This window comes from Acomys minous, assembly GCF_964271855.1.
Source record: "Acomys minous genome assembly, chromosome: 1".
Classification (NCBI taxonomy): Eukaryota; Metazoa; Chordata; class Mammalia; order Rodentia; family Muridae; genus Acomys; species Acomys minous.
Window position 1 is genome coordinate 23,268,424 of NC_140483.1, and position 25,969 is coordinate 23,294,392.

Sequence of the window (25,969 nt, forward strand, 5' to 3'; positions counted from 1 at the left end):
CCAGTGCTCTGGAGGCGATAGCAGGAGAATTCAGAGGTAGAGGCCTTCCTGGGCTACAAAGAAAAACTCGGTTTTAATACAAAACCAAAGAATCAAAAGGTAGCATCTATACTGTTTTATATTGCTGCTGTAGCAAATTACCACAAGCGAAGCAATTCAACAAGCTTGTTGTAAGGTTATGTGTGTCAGAGGTCTGACAGTCTCACCAGACTAAAATGAAGGTGCCAGTGTTGCTGTTACTTTAATGGTATGGCCAAATAAATGTTTATTATTAGGCTTATAATTATTACTGCAGTATTATTAACCTGCTTTCACCATCAATAAAGACACAGATAACAAACAGATTTTAGTATAGCCTTATTCTACCAGGGACATGACAGACCCTATCACCTAAGCTGCCTTCCATTTTCTCCTAGCCTCTATCCCATGCCGGCTGTTTGATTCATTTCTATCTGGGCTGCCTCCCATTCCACAAATACTTGCTAACGTTCTCCATCTTTGTCGCTTTCCTCCATCCTCACTGATCCGGCCACGTCTTCTCCACACTAACCCATCGCAGCTCTCTTCCTTCCTCCTTCGGTACCTGTATGCTTCTTCTTCCCAAAATCCTTCTCCCCCAAAACCCACTAACTTTGGCCACACCTTACCTCATTCTGCCCTGACCAGGTTTAGGCCTTTTAATCAGCCAGTCAGGAATAATTGATTAGGCAACGTTGAGATAGCAATACTTGGGATACATGACAGTTCACTCATAGAAGGTAAGAGTCTTGGTGGGCGTGGCAAGCAGTCAACAAACACAAAGCACCCCACCATACTCGAGCACGCCGGCAAGGCTGTATTTCTTTCCATGACTCCTAGAGAATCGTTTGCCTTGGGTTTTCCAGCTCCAAGGGATGGCTGGGATTCCTGGCTTATGGCCCCTTACTGCATCTTCAGCCCTGTTTCCTCTGCTCCCCTCCTGCCTCCTTTTCCACACTTCTTGTTAATCACATTGGTCCCTGGATGATCCAAAGTAGCCTATCTCTGGATGCGTAACTCAGCTACAGCCTGTCGAGTTTCCCTCACAGCGTTTTAGGTCCTATGTTTGCTGTCCTGACAACCGCCATGGGAAGATCTGTGAGAGGGAGAAAGTAAGTGCAGCCACAGCTATTCCCCCCCCCCCACCCCCAACCCCCACCCACCCCTCACCCACACCCACCCCCTGTCTCTGCATCCACTGGCAGCTCATGTTTATTCTGCATTAAACTAAGGCTCTACTTCCCAGAACTCATTGCTATAACAGAGTACTTTAGTCTTTGGTCAATCATCTAGTGCCCTGAGGAACTTGATCAACATCCTCGTAAACAGCCAGTTGGGTAAAGGGCAGAAAAGCAAGGAGGTGGCTGAGTTGGAGCTGTGTCCTTCCTTAAACTTGAGCTCTCATGTTAACCCGCTGTGTTCAGTGGGACGAATTACATTGGCTTGTGTTCCTGATTTTCTGTAGGAGTGAGTGTTCCCTGCCCACTCCAGAGCTGCCATGATGCATGTTCGAAAGGAACATTTTCACACATGTGCACACAGTCTAAAAACAAATAGAGTAAGGAGGAATGCCATGGGTTTAGTCATGAAGGAGGTAGAGCTGTGCGCACGCGCGCGCATACACACACACACTCTCTAGGAAGAATGTACATGCGTCTCTTCTCTCAGAACCAGGGTGCCAATTCTGAACCCTTGGCTGACACCTCCTGCCCCCTTTTGAGGGCACTCTGAGCTTCTGCAGCTCCCCAGGACTCCTCAGAGCCAGGTCCTAGGAAGGGAGTAAACCGATACGGTTAGCCTGGGAGCCAGGGCAGATCTTAACTTTTTGTTGTTGTTGTTGTTGTTTGATGAATGTTAAGAGAACACTGGTAATTATGGCATCAAGGCAGGTCTATATCCAGCATCATTTGTTTAAGCTCTGGAAGCACGCAGCAAAGCCGCACTGTGGTTGGCACCGTGTTCTAATGCCTGTTGCTGGGCAGAGATCTTAATACTGGTGCACTTGCTTCTGAGATGTTGTGAGCGTCTCCCACGCACGGGGTTTTTTAAGCCCATGAGATGTTCCATGGTACATTTAATTATTTTTAAACAACATTTTCTACTTACTTTGATGCAAAGCCTGAATTGCATTTTTTAAAAATAAAAAGTTGATTTTTTTTTAAAATGAGGGGAATGAGGAAAGGAGAAACACAGATATCTCCCCTTACCTAAAATAGTCTCTGTGCATTTTGCTTTTTTTTTTTTCCCTCCCTGTGGACTGCATGTTTGTGTTCTTTCCCCCCAAATTCATGTGTTGAAAACTCAGTTCCCAGTGAAATAGTATCAGAACGTGATGCTTGGGTCCAGGTAGTATCCTCAGAGGAGAGCTCTCACGAGGGGCCTGGTAGTCTTATAAGAATTAGAAGGGATCAGAGCTAAGTCCTTTGGCTATTAGAAGATACAGTTTGAAGTTGGCTATCTGGAAAGTGGAAAACAGGGTGCTGTAGTTTGAATAAAGTGCCCCCCCATAGGTCCATAGGGAGTGGTACTGTTAGAAGATGTGACTTTGTTGGAGTGAGTGTGGCCTTGTTGGAAGAAGTGTGTCACTGGGGGCTGCCTTTGAGGTTTCAGAAGCTCAAGCCAGGCTTAGTGGACCACAGTCTCTTCCTGCAGCCTACAGATTAGGATGCAGACCTCTGGGCTCCTTCTCCAGGGACACGTCTGCCTGCATGCTGCTGAGTTTCTCGCCATAATGATAATGGACTAAAGCTTTGGACCATAAGCCAGCACCAGTTAAATGTTTTTAAGAGTTGCCTTGGTCACGGTGTGTTTTCACAGCAGTAAATCCCTAACTAAGACACAGGTCCTCAGCAGAATTTGAACCTGCCAGCATCTTGATGTTGGCTTTTCTACCCTTCAAATTTTCAGATGTTTTTGTTGTTTAAATCATGAGTCTAGGGCGTTTCTGATACAGCAACAGACAGATACTTTCAGCTTATAATTTCTGCAAACAAAGTTGGTGGTACATGTGTGCAATTTCAACATCCCTACACTTGTGAGGGTCAGGAGTTCAAGGTTATCTAATGGACACTGCAGAGTTGGAGGCCAGCCTGTGCTACATAAGACTCTGTCTCAAAATCCAAAACGGAAATAAAATAGATTTCGTAAACGTGGAATATTTTTTAATAAAAATAAGATGTTTCCATGCAGAATGTCTCATCATCTTCATTCACTTAATCTTTATACAATAATTTAATGTCTTTAGATAATTATTTCTAGTATTCATTTATTTTAACATTTTAAATAACTGCATGTACTTTATTTTAACAAAATGTATAAAAAATTTATTAGTATGTATGTACAGTTGTGCATGTGTGTGCTCATGTGTGCATGCATGTATGCATGTCATGACGTGTGTGTGTGTGTGTGTGTGTGTGTGTGTGTGTGTAGGTCAGAAAACAACATTGCAGAGCTGGCTCATTTTTCAGCCTTTACAAAGGTTCTGAGGATTAAACTCAAGTTGTCAGTCTTGTACAGCAGCAACTCTGCCTGCTGAGCCATCCTACCAGCGCTTTCATTTACTAAATCGATATAATTTGCTAACCAGGCCCCACTATTTGATATTTAGCTTGTTTCTAGTTTATCGCAGATGATATTTATTCTGGGTTATCATTGACCACGTTAAGGATTCTCCCTTTAGAATGCATTGCTAAGTGGAATAGTATTCAAAGGGTTGCAAAATTCTAGAGCTTTTGATGCACACGTTATCAGTGCCTCTCTACCATGTCCTCTGAGGCTGGGGGAGTGCTGGCCTCCCTGCTTCCCTCTCCCATCTGCAGGGGTAGAAACACAGGACTCTGGTTGAGCATGGTGGTGATTCATGGGCATACAGATCACTGGTTGGAGGGACTCACGCAGACTCTTACTAAGCTGGCATCTGAGTCACAGTGATCCCGTGGGCTGGTCACATCCAAAGCTGTGGTGACCCTTTCAGTCTTGACCACTTCGTTCAAGTCCCGCCATGCTCAGGCAGGCAAGCCTTTGCCTGATGCAGCGATGCATTGTCAGTCACGTAAGATCATAAATAAGGCGCCATGGATGTAGTGAGAAAGCATCTCCTGTCTTGTCCCTAGCTTGCCACCTTTCTGTCTGTGAGGAGTCCTTTTCATCACAAAGGGAGTCAGTCAGCAGAGGTCAAAGTCATAACCAATAATCACCCATTGACTAACCATCTGCTGGGTATAGAAAGGGGCTGGTCTTTTAAAAAAATGGCATCAGTTTTCGCTGGCATTTAGGACATCCATAGAAACAGCCTCTGGTCAAGCGGCGTACTGCAGTTGGCATATAGAAGGTACCATTCTGCATCAGCAGATAGCCCTTTTGTAATCATTTTGTAAATCATCTGTGGCCTGCTGGGAGGCTGCTCAGTGGGCTCCTCCACAAACTCTGCTTAATGAGATAGTTCTTCCCCGAATTTCTGTGGCTGTAGTCACGCTCACATGCTGCCTCTTTATAGGCCATCTTTATAATGCTTGATTGATGCTACATTGCTAATGTCCCGCATGAGACCCAGATCGCTGGCTTTACTGATTTTTTTTTTTAAAGAGTCCAGGGCCAGCGATCATATTTATGGGTTCCGATGTCCATGCCGCACAGCCCAAGAGCACTCTGGCTGTCTGCTGAATCTTTGAGAAAGTGAACAGAGGAGGTTTGAACCCAGGCTACGTGTGTGATGGTATTATAGACCAGCTTGGAAGTATGGTAAATTTTGCTGAACAGTCCCAGTATGACAGACATGTCTATTCCCCTTTTCTTTTGAGGTCATTTGTTTCTGTTGAGGTGGTGGTTTGGGTTTTGTTTGTTTGTTTGTTTGTTTTGCTTTTGGAGACAAGTTCTTACTCTGTAGCCTAGGCTATCCTAGAAGTCACCATGTAGCCCAGGCCACCTTAGCTTCCCAAATGCTGAGATTATGAATTTTAGCCACCATGCCTGTCTTCATTTTCAAGTTCTTTTTGGTCGATTTTAAGATTAGCATTTTCTGAAGACATGTAGGGCTTGCACTTGTATCTCTATCTCTATGTATGTATGTACGTACATCTCTCTCTCTCTCTTTGTGTGTGTGTGTGTGTGTGTGTGTGTGTGTGTGTGTGTGTATGCGTGCCTGTCTGTCTGTCCATGCATCAGGATACTTACTTCCTATGCTTTGACCTTATGCTGGAAGGTCTAAGAATGGTCTTCTGGGGTTGGGGATAGAGCTAAGAAGCAGGGTAAATACCTGGTGTATCTGAGAGTCTGATGTTGAGCACTAGCACTGCTGAAAAACAAAAGCTGAAAACAAACCCAGCACCTAGAGGTTGGTCTTTTTCATGCTGAACATCTCAGCTATTAATAACCACCCAGTAATTATCACTTGAAACCAGCATTATGAAAAACGAAAATACCACGCTTGTCTAAGCTGGCTTCACCAGAAGCATCTAAAGTTCTTATTTACTAATGATTTATTTTAGAGGAAATGGCATCTTCTGCTAATGATCTGAAAACTCTCTCCTTCCTTCCTCCCTTCCTCTCTTCCTCCCTTCCTTCCTCCACCCTCCACCCCCCACCCCCGACAGCCTTTCATGTAGCCTAGGCTAGCTTCAAACACTCTGTAGCTAAAATGTCCTTGAACCCTTGACCCTTTTGCTTCTGCTCCCCAAGTCCTGGGGTTAAAGGCATGCACTGCTGCGCCTGGCTTTGGTGAATTAATTCTTTAAAAACGATTTTTTTTAAAAGACATTTATTTATTTGAATTTGTGTGTGTGCGCACACACATGTGCCACAGTGAGCAGGGAGGGAGGTCAGGGGGCATCTCGGGGTGGTTTTCTCCTTCTGCCGTGTGGGCCCCGGGGATTAAACTCAGATTGTCTGGCTTGGCTTGGTGGAACTTGGTCATGATTCCCAGATGTGGGAAGTGGAAGCGGTTCCGGGGGCTCCCTTGCTAGCCGGTGTAGCCTAATGGGCAAGCCGCAAATCCCGGTCAGAGAGAGACCCTGCCTCAAAACCAAAACGGTAAACCCAAGGTGTGTGGCAGGTAAGGAACAACATTTGAGCAGTGCCAGCTAAGGTTGACTTCTGATTTCCACACGTACATCTGTCTGTCTGTCTGTCTGTCTGTCTGTCTGTCTGTCTGTCTGTCTCTCTCTCTCTCTCTCTCTCTCACACACACACACACACACACACACACACACACACCGCCCAAAAATAATAAGTGTGGTAAAGACAAAAACTGCCTAGAGGCCCTTTCTGCATGTGCCCTCCATCTTCCTGGGGTACTGTGTCTTCCCAGCTCTTCTCTGAGCCTTCTCGTCAAGGGAGGGAGGTGTCTTTCTTGCTTGAAAACATCTCAGCCTTGTGGAGAATTGCCAAGGGAACCGCTTAACTTGTTTCTTTTCTGTTTCTTCCCTGTTACCGCAGGGCTGAGAGGAAAGGCACCGCCTGGGGGGGGGGGGCGGTGGGAGAGCCCAGGCTCCTCTCAGGACTGTTACTTTGTATTCTCTGATATACCGAGTTGCTTGAGGAATCCGTGTTTGGCCTGGCAGAGAAGATAAGGGATTCCAGAAATTCTTGCTGCCTTCTTCCAGATAGCTGGCCACATTCCCCTGCTCTGTTTGCCCCTGTAAAGAGGCCTGGGAGCAGGAGAGAGCTGAGCTCAGATTGATCCCGAAATTGACCTCTGTGTGTTTGGCATCTACTCTCCATCCTTCTGATCAAGATTTATTGGCCAATTAATTTTAATAATGGTGATAATAATAATTATTGTCATTGCAATGGCACCATTCATTTAGCCTTGGCATTATCCTATTCATTTAGAGTTAGATAAAGTGTGCTGAAGTGTCTGCATGCATTCTGCCTGGTGAGTTTCTGCTCAACTAATAGTTTGTGTTACTGCTTCTCATAGACAGGGAGGGCTTGATTGGCCTCTTGAAGAGAATTGTTAGAGGGCTGTGTCTTTTAACAGCTAGACTGTGTGTGTTCTGTGTTCAAAGCACACACACAGAAACACACACACACAGACACACACAGAGAGAGGGAAGAGGAGGGAGGGAGGAGAGAGAGAGAGAGAGAGAGAGAGAGAGAGAGAGAGACAGACAGACAGACAGACAGACAGACAGACAGACAGACAGAAATGTAGTTTCATATGGAGGCTCGGCCCTACCCAGAACCCTGGAGCTGGAGTTTAACAGGATGTACTGTGACAAGTCTTTTAAGGGCTTCTGAGGTTTGCTTGTTACATCCTCTAAGCCATCAACTTGGCTATCTTTTCAGATATTTGTTCTTGTTTTGGAGGCAAGCTGTTCCTGTGTAGCTCAGGCTAGCCCTACACTTGGGATCTAATTCACCCTTCCAAGTGCACATGGGGTTGGGGTTTGTGTATTTATTGTGTGTACAACACAGCTATGGTTCATATGTGGAGGCCAGAGGATAGCTGAAGAGGAGGCCAAAGGAGGTGACGGGAAGTAAGACCGTGCCACCTAGCATGGGCACATGTGCACTGGCTCTCATAGCTGTTGGGCATGGGGCTGTTGAAATGGCTCTAAGAGAGATCAGAGAGGAATGGGTGAAGGCTGGGAAGGAGCTAGATACACAGTCAAGTCACAGTGGCAGGAGGGGAGAGTGCTGGGGAGTCTGCTCTGCTGAAGAATAGTAATTTGTTTCCTTTTTTATCATCGCAAAAACGTTTGTCTGTCTTGTTGAATAGCAGCCAAGACTGTGCATCCTCACTGCTTTCATCCCTATCTGTTTGGGTTGTCTGTTCCTCTCCCGGATAATTTCCCTAAGGATCTCACCTGCTTTCAGAAGGGGAAATACAGGAAAGGGTCGTGTCTTAGAAATCAGACCTCTGTCCCGTAGCGGGGTTGCACTTCCTCACCCTCTGCTGCCTGATAGGACATCCTTCTTTGTTCTGGTCTCTGGATCCAGACAGATGTTTCCCTCTCTCCCTCCTTCCCTCCTTCCTTCCCTTTCTCCCTTCCTTTCATCAGCTTTCTTTCTTTCTTTCTTTCTTTCTTCTCTTTCTTTATGATTAAGAGGTTACTTTTCTATCTGAGCTATTGGCAAGGGCTTGCCTGGAGAGCCAAGGCAAAGCTGCCAGCTTACTGGAGTGTGACGCAGCTGCTAAGGCTTCCTGTCTCACAAGCTCTGCAGAGATCCTAGGCTGACACTTTAGTGTCACAGAACATGATGCTTGCAAAGTTCCCCATTGGCAGCCTTGAATGAGAATCCCAGACATATCATTCTGTTTCTCCTCTCCTCTCCTCCCCCTCCCCCTTCCCTCCTCTCCCCTCCCCTCCCCTCCTCTCCTCTCCCCTCTCCTCCTCTCGCCTCCCTTCTCCTCTCTCCTCCTTTCATTCCATGTGTGCATGTGTGATATGTGCACATGTGTGTGCATGGAGGACATCCTATGTCCCCTCTATCACTTTCTGCCCCCATTCCCTTGCTCTCACTGAACCTGGAATTAGGCTGGCAGCCAGCAAGCCTCACTGCTCTTCCTGTCTACATACCCTGGCACTTTGGTTGCAGACATGCACCTGCTGCCTTGCCTGGCTTTTTCATGGCTACCCGGGGATTTGAACTTGGTTCCTCAGGTTTGCGCAGCAAGCTCTCCTGTCTGCTGACGCATCTTCCTAACCCCCAGCTACCCTTAGTCATTCTCTCAGTGTTTGCATGCCCTGCCCTCCCACCCCACGACAACTTATCACACTGTAGCCTAAACTAGCGTGTAACTCACTGTGTAGCTCAAGCTGGCCTTGAACTTGCAGCCATCCTCCTGCCTCAGCCTCTCAAGTGCTGGTTTTGTAAGTGTGGTCTACCATGACTCTGTTTTTCAAGCACTGTTTTCCAATTTCCCAATGACCACTTCCCTGCATCGTCCGCTGGTCCCTTCCATTCTCATCTGATAAAATAAGGAACACAAGCGGCCTTACCACTCTTCTGGAGTGGATAGTCTGCTGTGCTGGCTGCTCTGTCCGGCATGGGTCTCCACCTGAGGAATCTTCCCCCTCATGAGCTAACTTCAGTTCCTGGAGTGTCTCCTTTTGAGTCCTTTTCTCAAAGGACACTGTGGGTTCTCTTCCCTACTGATTCTGTGTCTGTGGAAGTTTCCACGCGACCTTTTGGGGGTTTGTGCTGTGTTCCCAAGGGGTGCTCGGGTATGAAAACGGTCCTTTTCTTTTCTTAAACAATCTCACAGATCATCAAAAGAATCACATTAAAAACTGCTCCTGGGGCTTGGCAAGGTTGCTGTGTTCTCTTTACCTCTGGGCTGGGATTGCGGGGCTGAGACAGCTTCTTGCCAGCAGCCCTTGGCTATCCGTGGGGACAAGGATGGAAAGAGAAGGGGAGGGAGGCGCGCGGGCTGGGGGGAGGGGTGCGGCGGGGGGGGGGGGGGGACGAGGACTGGAATGCTTTAAGGAAGTAGAGCTGTGTTTTTATCCTTGAGGTATTTGAAGCTGGGTAGGCGTACCGTGTCCTGGAAAAAAGCAAACTCTATGCAGCAGCAGTTGGCTGTTGAGCCACGTCTTAGACGATTGCTTGTGCACATGGTGTCAGGCCTAACCCAGCTCAGGAGTCTGTTTGGCTTGGGATTTTTGTGCTCTGTGCCACTGGCAGAGGAAATGCCAGGTGTGCTGGTGTTTCCTGCGTTCGGAGGCTGCCACTGAACTCAGTAGTTCTGTGATTTATTTTATCTTATTTTATTTTAAACATTGGCTTCTTTCCTAGTGCACTGGGGTAGGGTTAACTAGAGAGAGTCTTCTTTCAGCTCACTGAGGTGATACCTAACTAAGGTGTTTGCTGTGGTACCTGCTGGATGCTTTGATGGGCACCTGTAAACCTAATACTGGGAAAGCTGAGATAGTACCTCTGGAGCTTGCTGGCCAGGCAGTCTTGTACCAGCATGCCCAGTTCTGTTTCCTGGACTGTGTGAGAGAGATGCGGGTTTGCAGGTTTACTGTCTCGTAAGTCCCTTGTGCTTGTTGTCACCCCCCACCCCAACCCCCCACCCCAAGTCCATTTTCTAAAAGGCCTGGTGACTCTATGTTAACTATCACACCCCACCATCTATAGTATCTGGCACAGTATCTGGCCATAACCATTGTCAAACTAATTAAGGGGGCAAGGGTAATGAAAATGGCTGCAATGGAACAGTCCTTACCATTGTCTCAATATGGTGCTTGGAAAACAGGTGTCAACACCTAACTGGTTTGGTTTGGTTACGGTTCTTTCTCTGCCTTCATATTTAGACATCAGTTCTTTGCTGAGTAGGGAGGAGGTGTGTCTTGTACTTGGGAAATGAACCTGGGTCAAGGACCCACCGGACTGAAATATGGAAGGGACGGTCATCTTTCTTGATGCTGAAGTCTTTCATTTTCTCATGATGATTTCCCCCCACCCCCGCCCCCCACCCCCCGCCCCCACTATCTGAAGGGTTCACACCTGTCTAAAGGTTGAAAGGAGAAGTGTGTTAAAATGACAACCTCTCATCTGGTTCCGGGGCAAGGATGACATTGCCTGGTCCTCACTAAGGAGCTAGCAATGACTAATAGTGCATTGAAGTGTACCCCTGCTTATGGCTTTATAGCTGAAGACTCATGGGGCCTTCATTTTTATTAGGGTTGTTGCTACCGAGCTGTTTCTCAACCAAGCTATAACTTATTAATTGATCCAATTAACCTTTATTAAGACTAGATGTGCATCAGAGAACTCTGTCTCCTGGGGGAATTTCAGGTGTGAGTATCTCAGTGTGGTAGTTCATGCACTTGGGAAATGAGATGAAGAGGTTAACGTGAGTTCAAAGCCAGCCTAGGCTACAGAGTGCGGGCCTGTCTTAAGAAGAGAAAAGGGAACCTATGATATGCAACACACAGTACCTGCTTTGTTAGCGTTTGGGGCTGATCTGCCCTCAAGGGCAGCCTGCTCTGAGCTGCACTGTAGTGGCAGTCTGTGTGAGTGTGTGTGTGAGTATATGTGTGTGTGTGTGTGTGTGTGTATGTGTGCGTGTGTGTGTGTGTGTTGTGGAGATTGTGGGATCAGGAAGTCAATGGGATGAAGGCCAGGGAGTCAGGGGGTACATCTTCTGACAGGAGAGGGTGCCAGCTCTCAAGGGGGAGCTGGCAGGAAACAGGCAGGAGAGACGCTAGGTGAACCTCTCACGACTGTGCCAGTTGTAGGCGGGCAGTTGTAATAGAGATAAAAGTGACCCAGAGAACAAAATGCTGTATCATATTCTATTATAAAAATCAACCTTTACGTGATCATAAACGTTACAGGATAATAGTGGTTTGACGGAATAGACTTCCTGTTCCTTAGCAGATAGAGATATTTATTGGGTAAACAAATCTAGGGCACGGGGGTTGAGGGCCTCACCATGGTTTTGATTTTTTGGGGGGCGGTGATGGGGGGGCGGGGGGTGGTGGTGGTACCTACTCCAGCTCCTGGTTCAGGCAGCAGCTTTTCATGTTCTAAATGTGACTAGAGAACTTTCAGGGTGGTTAGGATAGTCTCTGAGGTGTTCTTTTCTTCTCCTCTACCCTGTGAGGAGGAGTCTGCAGAGCCACTAGTATACTCCTATTTACTGACAAGTGAGAAGAAATAAAGGTCTGGGGGCAGAGTCCATGCATTTAAGTAATAATTAACTGCTGTTGGCAATGCCATGGGTGTTTGTTTTATAAAAGCTCAAGAGACAGTCCTCCCTCCGTGAGAGTTTTTAGGCCAAGGCAAAGGCCACACACAGACAAGCTTAAGAGATGATGTTTGGACCAAATTGGATGGAACAGTGGAGGAAATTCTTGGCTTTACGTAGCCATGTTTAGCCATTTGCCTTGGCGTTTTTTGTACAGTGGAGGGTGCACACATAGGGATGTCTTGCCCAGTAAGGGGGATGGAATTGAGGCTCTTGGCAGTGTCCACACAGGCTATGGTTTCCTACTGCGGCCGGATCTCAATTGGGATCCCATTCTGAGATGTGAGTCTATGCAAGGAACAAGTGAATTGAGCCTGATCAGGTCAAAAAAATAATTCAAGACCCAAGTGGAAGTACACTTTGCTTGGAAGCCTGCGGAGAAAGAGCCTGGGATATGGAGGAGCTGTAAGGCCACTCAGGGCTCCTCTTTCCCAGCCATTGGAAGACCCAGGAGAGAGGAAATGCTCCTTTCTGCTCACTTAGGATCAGGCCCATAGACAGGGGTTGCTGAAATTCTGTCTGGAGCTCTTTGCCAGCTACCAGCTCTGTTGGCCATCTCTGAGTGGGCAAGCAGAGATGCCTGGGCCTCTGGTGTGCCCCAGAGCCCAGGACTAAAGCGATTCCCTTCCTGGCTCCCACATAGCACGCCAGAGGCTGGCGGCAGGTGGCCACTCCTCAGGGCACTGCCTGGAGAGTTGGCACTTACTGAAGAGGGACAGAGTCTCCACCAGGCTGCCTTGATGGTGCCTCAGCTCTGCTGCTGCTACTGCTCTGTGGCTGGGGGAGGTGGTGTCTTGGCCCTGGTGGCTGCGTTCTGGGGTCACCTCCTCCAGGTTTGACCTAGCAGGCATTTTAAGAAGCTCTGAGGGAAGGGTGAGGCAGGGGTGTGGGAGAGAATGCTGCGCACAGGCTTTGGGAGGAAGCTAGGGGAGCCAGGGCGAGAATGACATTTTAATTACACCGTGAGCTAGCTGTCAGGCCTGTAATCTTCCCTGATGGTCCTTCTTATTTTTTCCAGTCACCAGAGGCATCTGCATATGAATCAGGGGCTAGGAGCTAAGGCTTAAACTGTCTGGTGAAGCTAACCTTTGTGATCCTGACTTGGGTGAAAGGACCCGGTATAAGTAACAACTGACAACCAACTGAGTTAATTCAGGCAGTTCTGGGCTGCTTTTTAAGACACTTGAGCCAAACGTCAACCCCCAAGAGACACCTGGGAACAATGCAGGGGTCTGGTTTATTCCTGATGCCCTGTCTTCTGGGGGGGATGGATCTTAGGGGCCTGGGACACTTTATTCTCCTTGAAGGCATTGGAAAGCCACATGCCAGATGCTGTTCTTCCTCCTAAGGTTGGACTTATTTCTTTCATGGATTCATTTATTAACCTGATGCTTACTGAGTCCTTTCCTATGTCACCCTTGGGCCCTGAAAGGGCTGGGGCAGACTTGGCTTACCAACCCTTGCCTGCCTTCCCAGCTCACATGGGGCCTGCCAGACAGTCTCTGTCCAGTGCCCTCTGTCTAGATGTGGCCTCTGAGGAAGGAAGATGCCTTCCATAAAGAGCCCATGGTTTGGGGCCACATTTTCCCAGCTAGTAGATAAGCGATTAGAAGGCAGAATCAGGGTTTGCCTTTCTGCTTCATGGCCCACAGAGAATAGCCACACAACTAATGTGGACTCCTTAATTAAATATGGCAGAGTCATACCTCACAGCATCTTTCAGGAGAGACTTTTAGCTTCCTGCCTTGGAGCAGCTAAGACTTGGAAATTTCCACTACTCCCACCAGTAGCGGTTTCAGCCACCATTTGACCATCAGAGCTCCCTCGGCTTCTGAAATTGTGTGGGTCTCAAAGCAGGAGACTGGAATAACTTCGCTCTTTTAACAGAAACCTGCAAAGGTGTCATTAACGAAAGGATGGAAGAAGGAAGGGTCGGCACCGATGGCAGAGCGCACTGATCTCAGATGCTCTGTGCTGGTTAGTGCGCACACTGATGTAATTTCATCCTTTAAACCCGTGTAAGGCCCTGTGGACGGTGCCACCCCCACTTTGCTGAGGATGGAGCTGACTAAAGCTCCTGTCCTCAGTTTTCCACTCCGATTTGCAGCCAAAGAGTGGACAAGGAGGTGAGATACAAGCTGGAGTGGTTCCGGAGGCCCCCGTAAGGAACTCCTGGGGATTCTACCATTGGTCCTGGACACACGTGTTCGTGGCTGCCTGCGGGCATGCATGTGTGCACATGCAAGTACACGTGTGGGTGCACATACACACTTGCCTGTGGATGTGTACAGTGGCACTCATCTTCATGGCCTTTCTACTGTTCGTTTTTACAAAGCCCAGAATGTGGCACACAGCTGTCTCCTGAGCCTCCTTCAGGATCTGCTGAGGACCCAGTGTTGCCCTGCCATGTCTTAGAACCTTATTTCCTCCACGACTGTTCGGAGACAGCAGAGGCGCTGTCTGTGTCCTTTCTGGGACCAGAAAAGCAAGCGAAAGAAACTCTGTCCCAAGGGCTCCTGTGTGTTGTGAGGCTCTGGACCTCTGGTGCAGGACAGAGAGGGTTATCTCCATAGAGCTTTGAAACCCGGGGCTTTGCGAAGAAAGTCTGTTTGGCTGAATCTCAGATCCTGGTTAGTTCTCTTCCCCTCCTGAGAGGAAGAAATGGGAGTTTAGGCAGGTTTACTAAGATATGTGTGCAGAACAGGACAGGTGAATTTCACACTTTCTGGATACACTTTACTTTATATACATATTATATATATATAATTATGTTGCATATGTATATTTTTTAATGAGGTAGATCAGCTTCCAGAGGATAACAATATATTAGAACATGTTCAGAGAAGAAGGGAAGAGCCCACTCTGGTCTGTGTGCATGGGGGAGGTAAGGTAGTAATTTTAGTGTCAGGTTAAGGTCATTGGCACACCCATATCTGAAATGTGCCAGCGATGCTTACAGTGGAGTTAGCGGCCTTAGGGAAGGGGCCTTAGGGAGGGGACAATCTATCTCATATAAAGAGAACTCCCTCTTTTATTTTGAGGGATATGTTGCTCTTTTTTTTCCTTGATAATAAAAGTACTATGTGCTCATTGCAGAGTATTTGATGAACAAATAATAATAATAATAATAAACATGACATTTGTAAATAGCTCACATAGAAGCAGCCACTATTTGCAATGATACAATGTTTTCTGTATTTTGTGTGTTTTGTTTTTCTTCACAAAGTTAAAGTCAGAATATAGGCACTTTGAATCCTTTTATTCATGATCATAGGCAAAGTAATTAACATTAAATTTAGTAATTTGTGGAAAACATACATTTTAATGGTTTCATTAAAATTTTCATTAGTATTTTATCCTAAATCTGTGGAGTGATTTTATTTAATCATTTCTTCCAGTGTGGGCCATTAAGTTTATGCCCTGGTTTGTCCTTTTATAGTAAACATGGCCATGCATAAAATTTTGCATGCATTTCAGATTATTTCCTTGAATTAATTTCCTAGAATCTAATGTCCAGAAATTTCAACAACAGATTAAATCTGTTGACAGATCAAAATATAGGAACAATTTAAAATTCCTGGCATACATTGCTATGTGGTTTTGCAAAAAAACAAAAACATAAAAACCCAATTTTTAATTTTTTTTATTAAGTAGATGGAGAGATGGCTCTAGAGCACTGGATGCTCTTCCAGAGGACCTGAGTTTGATTCCTTTCTACCCAGGGGATCCAATACCCTCTTCTGGCTTCTGCAGGCACCAGCCACACACATGGTACACATAACATACATACGGGAAAAATACTCATACGTGTAAACTCAAATTAAACAAATATTTTTTAAAAAAGATTTTCTCCAAATAATCAGAAGACTTAACACTTAGCTGATTTGGATAAAAAGGAAGATCCACTCACCTCTAGTCCCAGCTCTCTGTAGTCACAATATTTGGGAAGCCTGGGCTACATAATGAAACCTTATCTCAAGTAGTAAACAAGACCAGAACAAAATAAAATAAAATAAAATAAAATAAAATAAAATAAAATAAAATAAAATAAAATAAAATAAAAATTCAGGAGCATAGTGCCTTTATTAGCGGATGTAAGGCTAGTTTAGCATCCTGTGTAGTTGGATACCCGGCCTCAAATAATATATACAGAACTCTACTTTTCCCTTACCTCTGCAGGAAGGCCTTGTTGCTAGGAAGTGTTTATGGTGACCTTGTGCACGGGAACTGTAGCTGAACTTGGGTCAGCAGGCCGCCTGTCACACAGCCCGAATCTTACTAAGGAAATGCTCATCTGTTTGGCGCTAATAGGTCTGGTTTCTCGACATGAACGAAATTGTTTCCTATTAACAATTTTATGGGATAAAGGAGGCGGACACCGGACCTTACAGTGCTGCCTGGCCCATTCATCTCATGCTTGTCCCCCATACACATCTCCAGCCAGGTGAGGAACTTGAGTGAGCTCTGGGCCCGGAGCTAGAGGTGCGGATTCTAACCAGATCCCACCCACTGTCCTGTGCCTTAGTTGCGTTGACCACAGCACAGAGAGGAACAGTTTTCTTTCTGGGGTTATGTCCCCCAAAATGTTCCTCCCTCCTCCCCTCCCCTTCTCCTTCTCTCCCTCCCTTCTTTCCTTCCTATCCTTCCCCTTTCTTTGTCTAAGACAGGGTCTCCCGAACCCTACACTTGCCTTGAACTTACTAAGTAAACAAAAACGATGATGGTCTTGAGCCACTAATCTGCCTCTCTCCACCTTCCAACTACTGGAATTACAAATGTCACCCTGCCCAGGCCAAGTGTCTCCTATTAGCACTTTTTAAAAGGTGAGATGACAACATTGTGGGGGAAAGACAACAACGGTAGAGGCGAGGAGTGTCGGGCTACCCAGGGGAGATGGGCAAAGGTTGCAGTAGTGGGGTTTTTTTTGGTTGGTTGGTTTTGGTTTTTAAATCGACTCATTGACATTTTACTCAAGTTCACTCATTATGACTTTAGCTTCTGCCTCCGTGTGTCTGTCTGACGATTTCCCCATTATTTAAAAAGGCTGATGCCACTTCTGCCTGTCTTAGGAGATCAAGTGACAGTCATGTGCGACTTGAGGTTTTTCCTTAACTGTTGGTCACCCAGCTCTCTCTTGCTTCTGAAAGACATTTCCCCCCAGCTGTCCAACAGGGCCCCAGAGGAGTGGGGCTTTTCCTTGGTTAAGCCTTTTAGGAGCATGTGAGGAAAGTGGGGCCCAGGACATGCATGCCATAGCCCAGGTGGGGTGTATACCTGTGACCCTAACACTCAGGAAGCCAGGGAAGGAGGATGTTGTCTTTGAGGCTGCCCTGGGCCCCCAAAGCAGAGTTTTATTTATACTAGTTGTCACCACAAGTCTCTGGAGCTTTGTTATATTCATCTATTCCTTCTTCCCTCCCCCTCTCTCTTCCTCTTTATCATTTTTTTTTCTTTACAATTGTTAAATTGAGCTAGAGAAATGGCTGAGGGAGTAAGAGCACTGGTTGCTCATTTAGAGAACTGGGTTTGTTTCCTAGCACCCACATCATAGCCTGTAACCATCTGTAACTTTAGTTCCAGGGGATCCGACACCCTCTTCTGGCCTCTGGCAGCACCAGGCATGAAAATGGTACACAGGCAAGCATACAGTTCATCTACACACAGCAAGTGAGTGGATGGATGGATGGATGGATGAATGAAAAAAGAAATAAGAGCTTTTTGAATTACATTTCAATGTGTGTGTGTGTGTGCGCGCGCGCGTGCACCAGTATATATGTGCCACAGCACTTACGTGCAGATCAGAGGACAATGAATAACTTGTAGGAGTTAGTTCTCTTTTTCCACCATATGGGTCTTTGGAATAAAACTCAGATCCTCGAGCTCAGGTCCTGTTTTTAGGGTTTTTTTTTCCCCCGTTTTTTTTGTTTGTTTGTTTGTTTTTGTTTTGTTGGGTTTTTTTGCTTGTTTTGTTTTGTTTTTCTTTATGAAAATTTATTTGTTCCTCTATAGCAGAAATAGGGAAGTAGAATAAGTCTGTGCAAAGTGAAATTGCTCTCTGTATCACACCCTTTCTTTCTAATGCAGGCTTGGTGTTGCCACCTTACTCTGGCTTTCCAGATCCAGCAGGAATACTTCTACTCTATTTTGGCCTTCAGAGCTGCCTCCTCTCTCAGACGGCCTTTCTTTTCTAGGTTCAAGCTTGTTAATGACTCATGTCTTTTCACAGCCTTCTTGCCCTCCATGACCATGTAGATGCATCCTGCCACCGTCAGGGCGATCAGTAGATAGCTGACCTTCACCCGGAGCTTGCTCTCTCCGGCATCAAGCATCTCAAACGAGATCGTCTCTGGGATCTCTTCTTCCTTCTTGAAGCGGCCTGACCACAGCAGTACCTTCTTCTCGAAGTCTGGGTTTGTGCAGTGGCACTCAGTGTCTGTAAGACTGGGTTGTAGCTTTGGGACTTTCCTGTAACTTGGTGCAAAATCCATTGATCTTCTCCAAGTTGGTGTTTCTGGTGAATGTTAGAGACGAGGAAGCGTTTCTTTCATACAGCCTAAAACAATGTCCAGCCACCAGGCTCAGGCTATGGAGGCCCATCATGACTGACTGACTGCTCCGCCAACGCACAGCACCCATGGCAGTCACGGTGCTCAATGTTATTTTTATTATTATTGAGGCGCCTCAGACTCGCTATTATAGCTAAGATTGACCTCAAGCTGCTGGTCTGTCTGCTTCCATGTAGTAGGATTACAGCGAGCTTAGATTTCTTCCTTTCTCCACAGGTTACCCAAGTGTTCTTTCTAAAGCATCTTGTCTGAGCCTCTTGCCCTGCTCCACCTCTGCAATGGCCAACCATTGTTCCCAGGGCTGCAAACTTCCCCTCACATCCTCAAAGGGCACATGGGAGTGACCTGGCCTGTTTTTCCCCTTCCTTCTCCACTGCTCCCTCTTGACACTGTAAGCACACCTGCCTCAGGCCTTCCTGTATGTCACCACCCTTTTTACCTCAGCCCCAGAGGTCATCTCTCAGGTTTCTGTTTGCATATAGTACCTTTCACTTTTCATCTGTGCATGGCCAGTCACTTATGGAGAGACTTGGGATTGTGTTGCTGCTGTGTGTGTATATGTGGTGACTGGCCCGGAAGCCAGGCCCAGCAACTGGCCAGTAGATGTCAGAGGGGTGTGGCCGGTCTGAGAACAGCTCACAGTAGAAGGTTGAATGAAGATATGCCATGTCCCCCTGTCCCTTGGCTGTCCCCCTGTGCCTTTCCTCCTTGGGCACATTCTGCTGTGCGTGAAGGCCTAACCTTTTGGTCCTTGCAGCTGCTCTCCTCTGTTTGAGGGGCTTTCTGAACTGGGAGGAGTGGGTACATCAGGCGCTTCTGATTTCCTAGAAACCATTATGAATCTGAACGACTGGTTGGTGGTGCCGCAATTATCTACAGGCTGTATGTGCACATGTGGCTGTGGGTGCTTGTGTGGGACCTGAATACATGGTAATTTGCTTACAGAGTAGGAGTTGGGGGGAGGTGGAGGGAGGTGGCTTTGAGAAAAAGCCACTCACATTCATCCCAGATTTTGTTGAATCAGATTAAAAAAAAAAAAAGACACAGTTTTGGTGGGGTTTTTTTTTTGTTGTTGTTCTTGTTTACAAAAGCAAACATTTATTTTATTTTATTTTATTTTTCAAACAGGGTGTTACACTGTAGCTCAGGCTGGTCTGGAACTTACTGTGGAGCCTACGCTGGCCTTAAAGTCTCATCGCTTTTCCTGCCTCAGCTTTCAGTGTTCGGATCACAGACATAAGGGGTTTTGCCAGGCTTCCTTCAATTAAAAACTGAGAAACAGGAGACCTAGGAACTATTTTGCAAGGCTCGATTTACCACCATACCTATGGCTAATGGGCACATTGCTAATGAACTGGTCTTAGTGACAAAGCCTTGTAATGAATTAGGATATGAAAAGAAGATTATTGAGTCCCAGACAGGACGTTGGTTCCTGGTGATTATTCATCCATTAGTTGAGCAAACATTTATTGATTCCTGTGCGTCAGGCATGCCTGGACCTGACGTCTAGCATCTGAGGTGCTAGATGAATCTGTGCTCTATTTTAGGAGTGTTTAGTAATAAGCATTGCCTTGCTTATAGATGCTTGCTTGTCTAGTTAATAGGAGTGGGCTTACTTGTGTCATCAGCTTGCAGGACAGAGCATTGAAAACAAGTGCGGCCCTCTTTGGCTGACAACACACCTTTGAGCTTTTCATAGGTGGCCTATACCCATCTGGTAAGTGGGGACCAGTGGCAGCATGGTTAAGTCAGAGGCTTTTCCTTTGTTCTAAATGCCACTCTAGTATGGCTGCATTTACCTTTCCATTTGCATTTTTATGCAGAGTAATGCATTACATTTCCAGGAAATTTCCCATCTCATTGATGTTGGATCTTTATTAAGGGGGGGCCGAGGGATATGTTGACTACAGAGATCAGTTTGGGAATTGTGGGTGTCCTATGTTAGGTCAGCCCTGTTACAACTGCTAGCATGTATGTGAGCCGGCTTGGAGCCTTGCAGGTCTTTCATCGCTCTTTGCTGGTGTCAGGAGTAATAAAGGTTTTTGTTCGGCTGTGTTGTATCTATTGGCAGAGTCCCTGCTCCTGTCCTTAGAGTGAAGACCCTCTGGGAAGGACCTAGGAACCATCTGTTCCCACTTAGAAAGGCCAAGCAGGGTCAGAAAGCCTCCTAGAGAATGTTATACCTGAAATGGGAAAATTGGAAAGAACTGGGGGTTGGGAGGAGGGGAGGAAAATGGTGTATATGCCAGAGAGAGCATGAGGGAGAGAGAGAGAGAGAGAGAGAGAGAGAGAGAGAGAGAGAGAGAGAGAGAGAGAGAGAAGAGGAGAGGAGAGGAGAGGAGAGGAGAGGAGAGGAGAGGAGAGGAGAGGAGAGGAGAGGAGAGAGAGGAGAGAGACACGAGACACAGACACATAGGAAGAAACACACAACACACCCACAGGGAGATTTGGCCAGTGGCTGGAATGGATAAAGAAATGTTTTCGCTGTTCTGCGTGTTTTGTTTTTCCATGTGAAGTTTGGAATTGTTCTTTCAGGGTCTGTAAAGAATTGTGTTGGTATTTTGATGATCTATAGATTGCTTTAGATAAGATGGCCACTTTTTACTCTGTTAATCCTACCGATCCATGAGCATGGGAGATCTTTCCATCTTCTGATATCTTCTTCCTTTCTTCCTTCAAATACTTGACTTGCTTGTTTAGAGTTATACCAAGATACTTTATATTATTTGTGGCTATTGTGCAGGGTGTTGTTTCCATAATTTCTTTCTCAGCCTGTCATTTGTGTACAGGAAAGCTACACACACACACACACACACACACACACACACACACACACACACACACATAAGTTAATTTTGTACCCAGCCACTTTACTAAAGGCAGTTCTCTGGTAGACTTTTTGGGATAATTTCTGTGTGCTATCAAATCATCTGCAAATAGTAATACTTTGACTTCTTCCTTTCCAATTTGTCTCCCCTTGACCTCCTTTAGAAGGAGTGTCCAGCCAGTGCCCAGACTATGCTGAGATACACCCCATGGGAGAGAGCCAGCTCCTGACACTATTAACAATATCCTGCTATGTTTGCAGATGGGAACCTAGCATAGCTGTCCTCTGAGAAGTGGTTCGAAACAGATGCTGAGACTCATAGCCAAACACTGGGCATAGCGCATGGGATCTTATGGAAGAGTGAGGGGAAGGATAGAAGGACCCAGAGCAGACAGAGCTCCTCAACCAACAGAGCCAACTAGTCAGGGACCAGGAAGCTTGTGGATACTGAAGCACCAACCAAGAACCATCCATGGAGTGGACCTAGATTCCCTACACAGATATAGCTGATGGCAGCTCAGTCTTCACGTGGGTCCTCTAGTAAGAGCAGGGGCTGTCTCTGACATCGACTCTGTTGCCTGCTTTTTGATCACTCCCCCCTCCAGACCACAGGGGAAGAGGATGCGCTCAGTCCTGATATAACAGGATGTGTTAGGGTGGGTTAGGGGGTGCCCCTTTTCTGAGGAGTAAGTGAGTGGGGTATGGGGAAGAGAGAAGAAAGGTGAGACCAGGAGGAGAGGAGGGAGGGGCCTATGATTGGGATGTAAAGTGAATAAGGAAAAAGTGTAGAAAATAGGAAATACTGCCTACCTCCTCCTACCCTGCCAGTACATACTTCTAATGGAAGATTTGGGTCGAGGCTGTAGCTGAATGTATGAAAATTGCCTGATGGAAACAGGTTTAAAATACCCAGATGTATCATGGTGCCCTCATTGACTTCCAGATACGTGTTATTTGTTATCAGTTGCAAATAAAACAGGAAAACGAAGGGGAGAGGAGCTGCACAGAGTGGTTGGGTCATGACATCACTCCCAGGGCAAGGCCACTGTGGGTAGAAGACTTTGTTGTGTGCTCATGAGTAATGCACCTTACCTATTCGAGCCTCGATTTTTTTTTCTTCCTTCCCTCCATTTTTTGGGGGGTGTCTTTTGACACAGTGTCTATCTATATATCCCTGGCTGTCCTGCAACTCACTATGTAGACCAGGTTGGCCTTGAACTCACAGAGTTCTGCCTACCTCTGCCTCCTGAGTGCTGGAGTACTGCCACACCTGGCTTCAATTTTATATTAATTTAATTAGGTCTTTTTTGCATAGTTATCAACAAATATATATTGAGTGGGGAAAAAATAAAACCTAACAGAAAAAGTAAATTTATCTATTAAAACCAATTACTAATTTTCATATGTAAAGATTTTTTTTAAAAAGCTATCATGTTAGAAATACATCTCCTTTATTTTAACTTTTCCTAATGTCATACATGAATAAAGGTTAAAGCCCACTAATATGGGGTACATGGACCGTGCCACTGGGGAAACTGACATGGAGCTAGAGTGAGGATTAGTCACCTCTCTCTCTCTCTCTCTCTTTTTTTTTTTTTGGTTTCTCGAGACAGGGTTTCTCTGTGTAGCCTTGGCTGTCCTGGACTCGCTTTGTAGACCAGGCTGGCCTCGAACTGACAGTGATCCGCCTGTCTCGGCCTCCTGAGTACTGAGATTAAAGGCGTGCACCACCACGCCCCCGCTGAGATACGCAAGAGTCCAGATCGCTCTGTGCCTGTTCTGCGCCTACGTGCCCCAGTCTGGAGCCCTTACCTCTGAAATTTTTGAGGTGGTCATGTAGCTTAGCACCTGGAAGCCCTCTCCATGGAGATAAAGGATTCCCACCGTCTCAGCCCCAGCCAATGATATGCCCCTACCCTGAAAGTCCTTTCCCACCCCCGAAGGTTCATATATCCCTTGTTCACCCCAAGCGCACAAGCTGTTTTCACCAAATACCATCTAAGAGATGCTGTGGCACTGGGAGAACTCCGAGCTAAAAGTCTCTAATATTTGACGAGCTGTTTCAGAGGAGGAGTTCTCTCTCCCTCGGGCACCCCCAACTCCCTCCTCCCCTAGGCGTCGTTTGTTCCTTTCCTTCCTCTGGTGCCTGCATGCTCCAGTGCGGTGCCTGGACGCCCGAAGGTCTATTGCTGGCTCCGCTTCATCCTTCCAGCCTGGTGTGCAGCGGCCCCTGCAAGTCCCCGAGGGAGGAAGCGGAGTGCAGAACCATACACTAATGTTTACTGAGTTAGTGTTGTCAGCGTGTATCATGTACCCTTATTGATGATCAGGGATTGCAGAGTAGAAGTGGGGCGATATATCGTCTCACATAACTAGAGCAGTAGGACCGCCAGGAAGATGGAATAGCCAGACTGACTCCCCCTGTTATACCTGATGCTTGTTGCTAAATATCCCAAAGAATAGATGTGAATTAGACTAAGACGGGCCAGAAAGATAGATGGATTGGGAGGTGGATGGAAGGTAGAAAGACTGGCTGAAGGGTTTGAGTCATTGGAAACAGCATGCTGATAGATCACTGTCCCCTGCCCCCCTCTGCCCCCCCCCCCCGCCGTGTATAGCCAACACCTAGAACCAAAGAAAGCAACATCTCAGATTCAAACTAAAACAACTGAAGCATAACAAACAAGGGAGAAAAAGATTTTAGTGTTGGAGATATGGCTCAGTAGTGAGTGACCTGTACTTACTGCTCTTACAGAAGACCCAGGTTTGGTTCCCAGTACCCAAAGAGACCCCAACTTTTTGTAACTCCATCTTGGGGATCCAACATCCTCTTCTTGCCTGTACCAGGCACATATATAGCACACATACATAAATTCTGACAGGCTCATATATGTACATGTATTTTCTAAAAATCTTTTCTAAAAGATTCTAACTTTACTTTTAATTATGCATATATGCATATGTGTATATGATTTGTGTGTGTGTGTGTGTGTGTGTGTGTGTGTGTGTGTGTGTGTGTGTGTGTGTGTGTGTTTATGTGAGTGCAGGTGCTGTCAGAAGTCAGAGTAAGGCATCCCTGAAGCTGCAATTATAAGTTGTTGTAATCCACCTAATTGTTGGTGCTGGTAACTGAATTCAGGTCCTGTGTAACTCTCTTTTTAAATGGGGTGTTTAGGCCTCAACTTCTCTTCGAACCTCCCTACCTTATGTAGGAGAGAGAAGGTTAGTGGGGAGAGGGGGCCCCTTTACTTCTTCCAGCTGTTTAGGGTCGAAGAGGCTATACCAATCTCCGTCAACAGCAGACGCGGCCAGCAGTCTCTTCTGCACCCCAAAGTGTTTCTGTTTCTCTCCATTTGTCTCTCTGTTCCAAACTGCCATACTGTCTGTCTCTAGTCTCTTTAAATTGCCCCATGCCACGCCACGCCATGCCACACTCTCTCTGGACTCTCATTTCTATCCTCAGAGCCCTAGACCACACCCCTCTCCATGGAAGAAGAAGAAGAAGAAGAGGAAGGGGAAGGGGAAGGGGAAGGGGAAGGGGAAGGAGAAGGAGAAGAAGAAGAAGAAGAAGAAGAAGAAGAAGAAGAAGAAGAAGAAGAAGAAGAAGAAGAAGAAGAAGAAAACCTTACCAGCTGGCAAGAGCCACAACTCACATAAGACAGTTAAGAGCTGTGGACAAACGAAAGCTCATGCTGAAATCTCACGCTTGGGATTAAGACAAAAACATATTTACATAACACAACTGAGTTTACAAAGAAACCAAAACCCCCATTAGAGTCCTGTGCAGGAGCAGGGTGTGTTCCTCATTGCTGCACCATCTCTTCAGGCCCAAGCCTCCATTTCTTTAGCTGTAAAATGGAGATAAGCCGAGGGGTCTTATAGCATGAGTGCTTGGATCTAGTGAAGCTAGACCATCCAGGCCTCCTATAAATGGCAGGAGAGCTGTATAAATAGAAGGAATTAAGCAGCACCCATTTGTGCCGTCGCAGCTGCTGCCAATACATGCCTTGTAAAACTACCCTATTATTTAGAGACAGAGAAATATTTGGATGGTGGTAACACACTGCTTTGGGAAAAGCAGTTGCCAGTGGGGTTTTTATCACATAATTAGAGAGTGTGTTAAATGTGCAAGTGAAAAGAAGCTGCACGCACCCCGAGGCCTGCCTTTAACACATGCCACAGTGTGGACTTCATCCCCAAGGATGCCCTAGGATGCTGTCCTTGTCCCGGTTTCTTCCATGGCACTAGCTTCTGGCCAACAGAAACCCTGGCATGTTCTGGCTATGGTGTAGCACCAGTGCCACAGTGGTCTTTGAGATGCTTTCTTAGCTACTTACTGGACACATCCCGCTGGGTACAGCTGGGTGCTTGGCAGTCACTGCATGTGTGGATGTACAGAAGGGTAGAGCAAGGCACCTAGAGAACAGTAGGAATTATCATGACCCCAAGTTCATCTGTTTAAGCTGCCTCTATGTTGGCTGGTTGGCTAATCTATATTCCAGGTACTCTACAGTGTTGGGGTCAAGGACTGAGTGAGATTCTACAGGAAAACTGTTATAAGCAGTAATCTGGCATGGAGTAAATGCTCTGTAAAAGGGAGTCTTTATGTCATTTCCTATTCGTTAAGGTCCTCTCTTGCTGCAGGCATGGGGGAGGGGCAGGGTGGGAGGAAACCATGTACTGATTCTGCCTAGCCTTGGCTTCTGCCAGCTGGCTGTGGTGTGGGAGGACCAGAGGAGTGTGTTTCATGGGTTGTCCAAGTAAGGCCAGGAATGCTATGAATACCCTATGGCTCAGCCTGTTCCCCTCCCAGCCTTCCTAGTCAAGTGTTTCCTATCCTCCAAGATAAAGCATGGCCCT

The 25,969-nt window shown here is 46.5% G+C and overlaps 1 protein-coding gene and 1 pseudogene across 4 annotated transcripts in view; one reads left to right on the forward strand and one right to left on the reverse strand.

The window, feature by feature from the left end:
• Positions 1-25,969, forward strand: part of LOC311606000 (carboxyl-terminal PDZ ligand of neuronal nitric oxide synthase protein-like) — a 306,430-nt gene that overhangs the window by 119,453 nt on the left and 161,008 nt on the right. The gene's annotated exons all lie outside the window — the stretch shown is intronic.
• Positions 17,680-18,367, reverse strand: LOC311608531 (protein FAM162A-like; annotated as a pseudogene). Its single transcript has one exon. The product of its transcript is annotated as a protein FAM162A-like (transcript).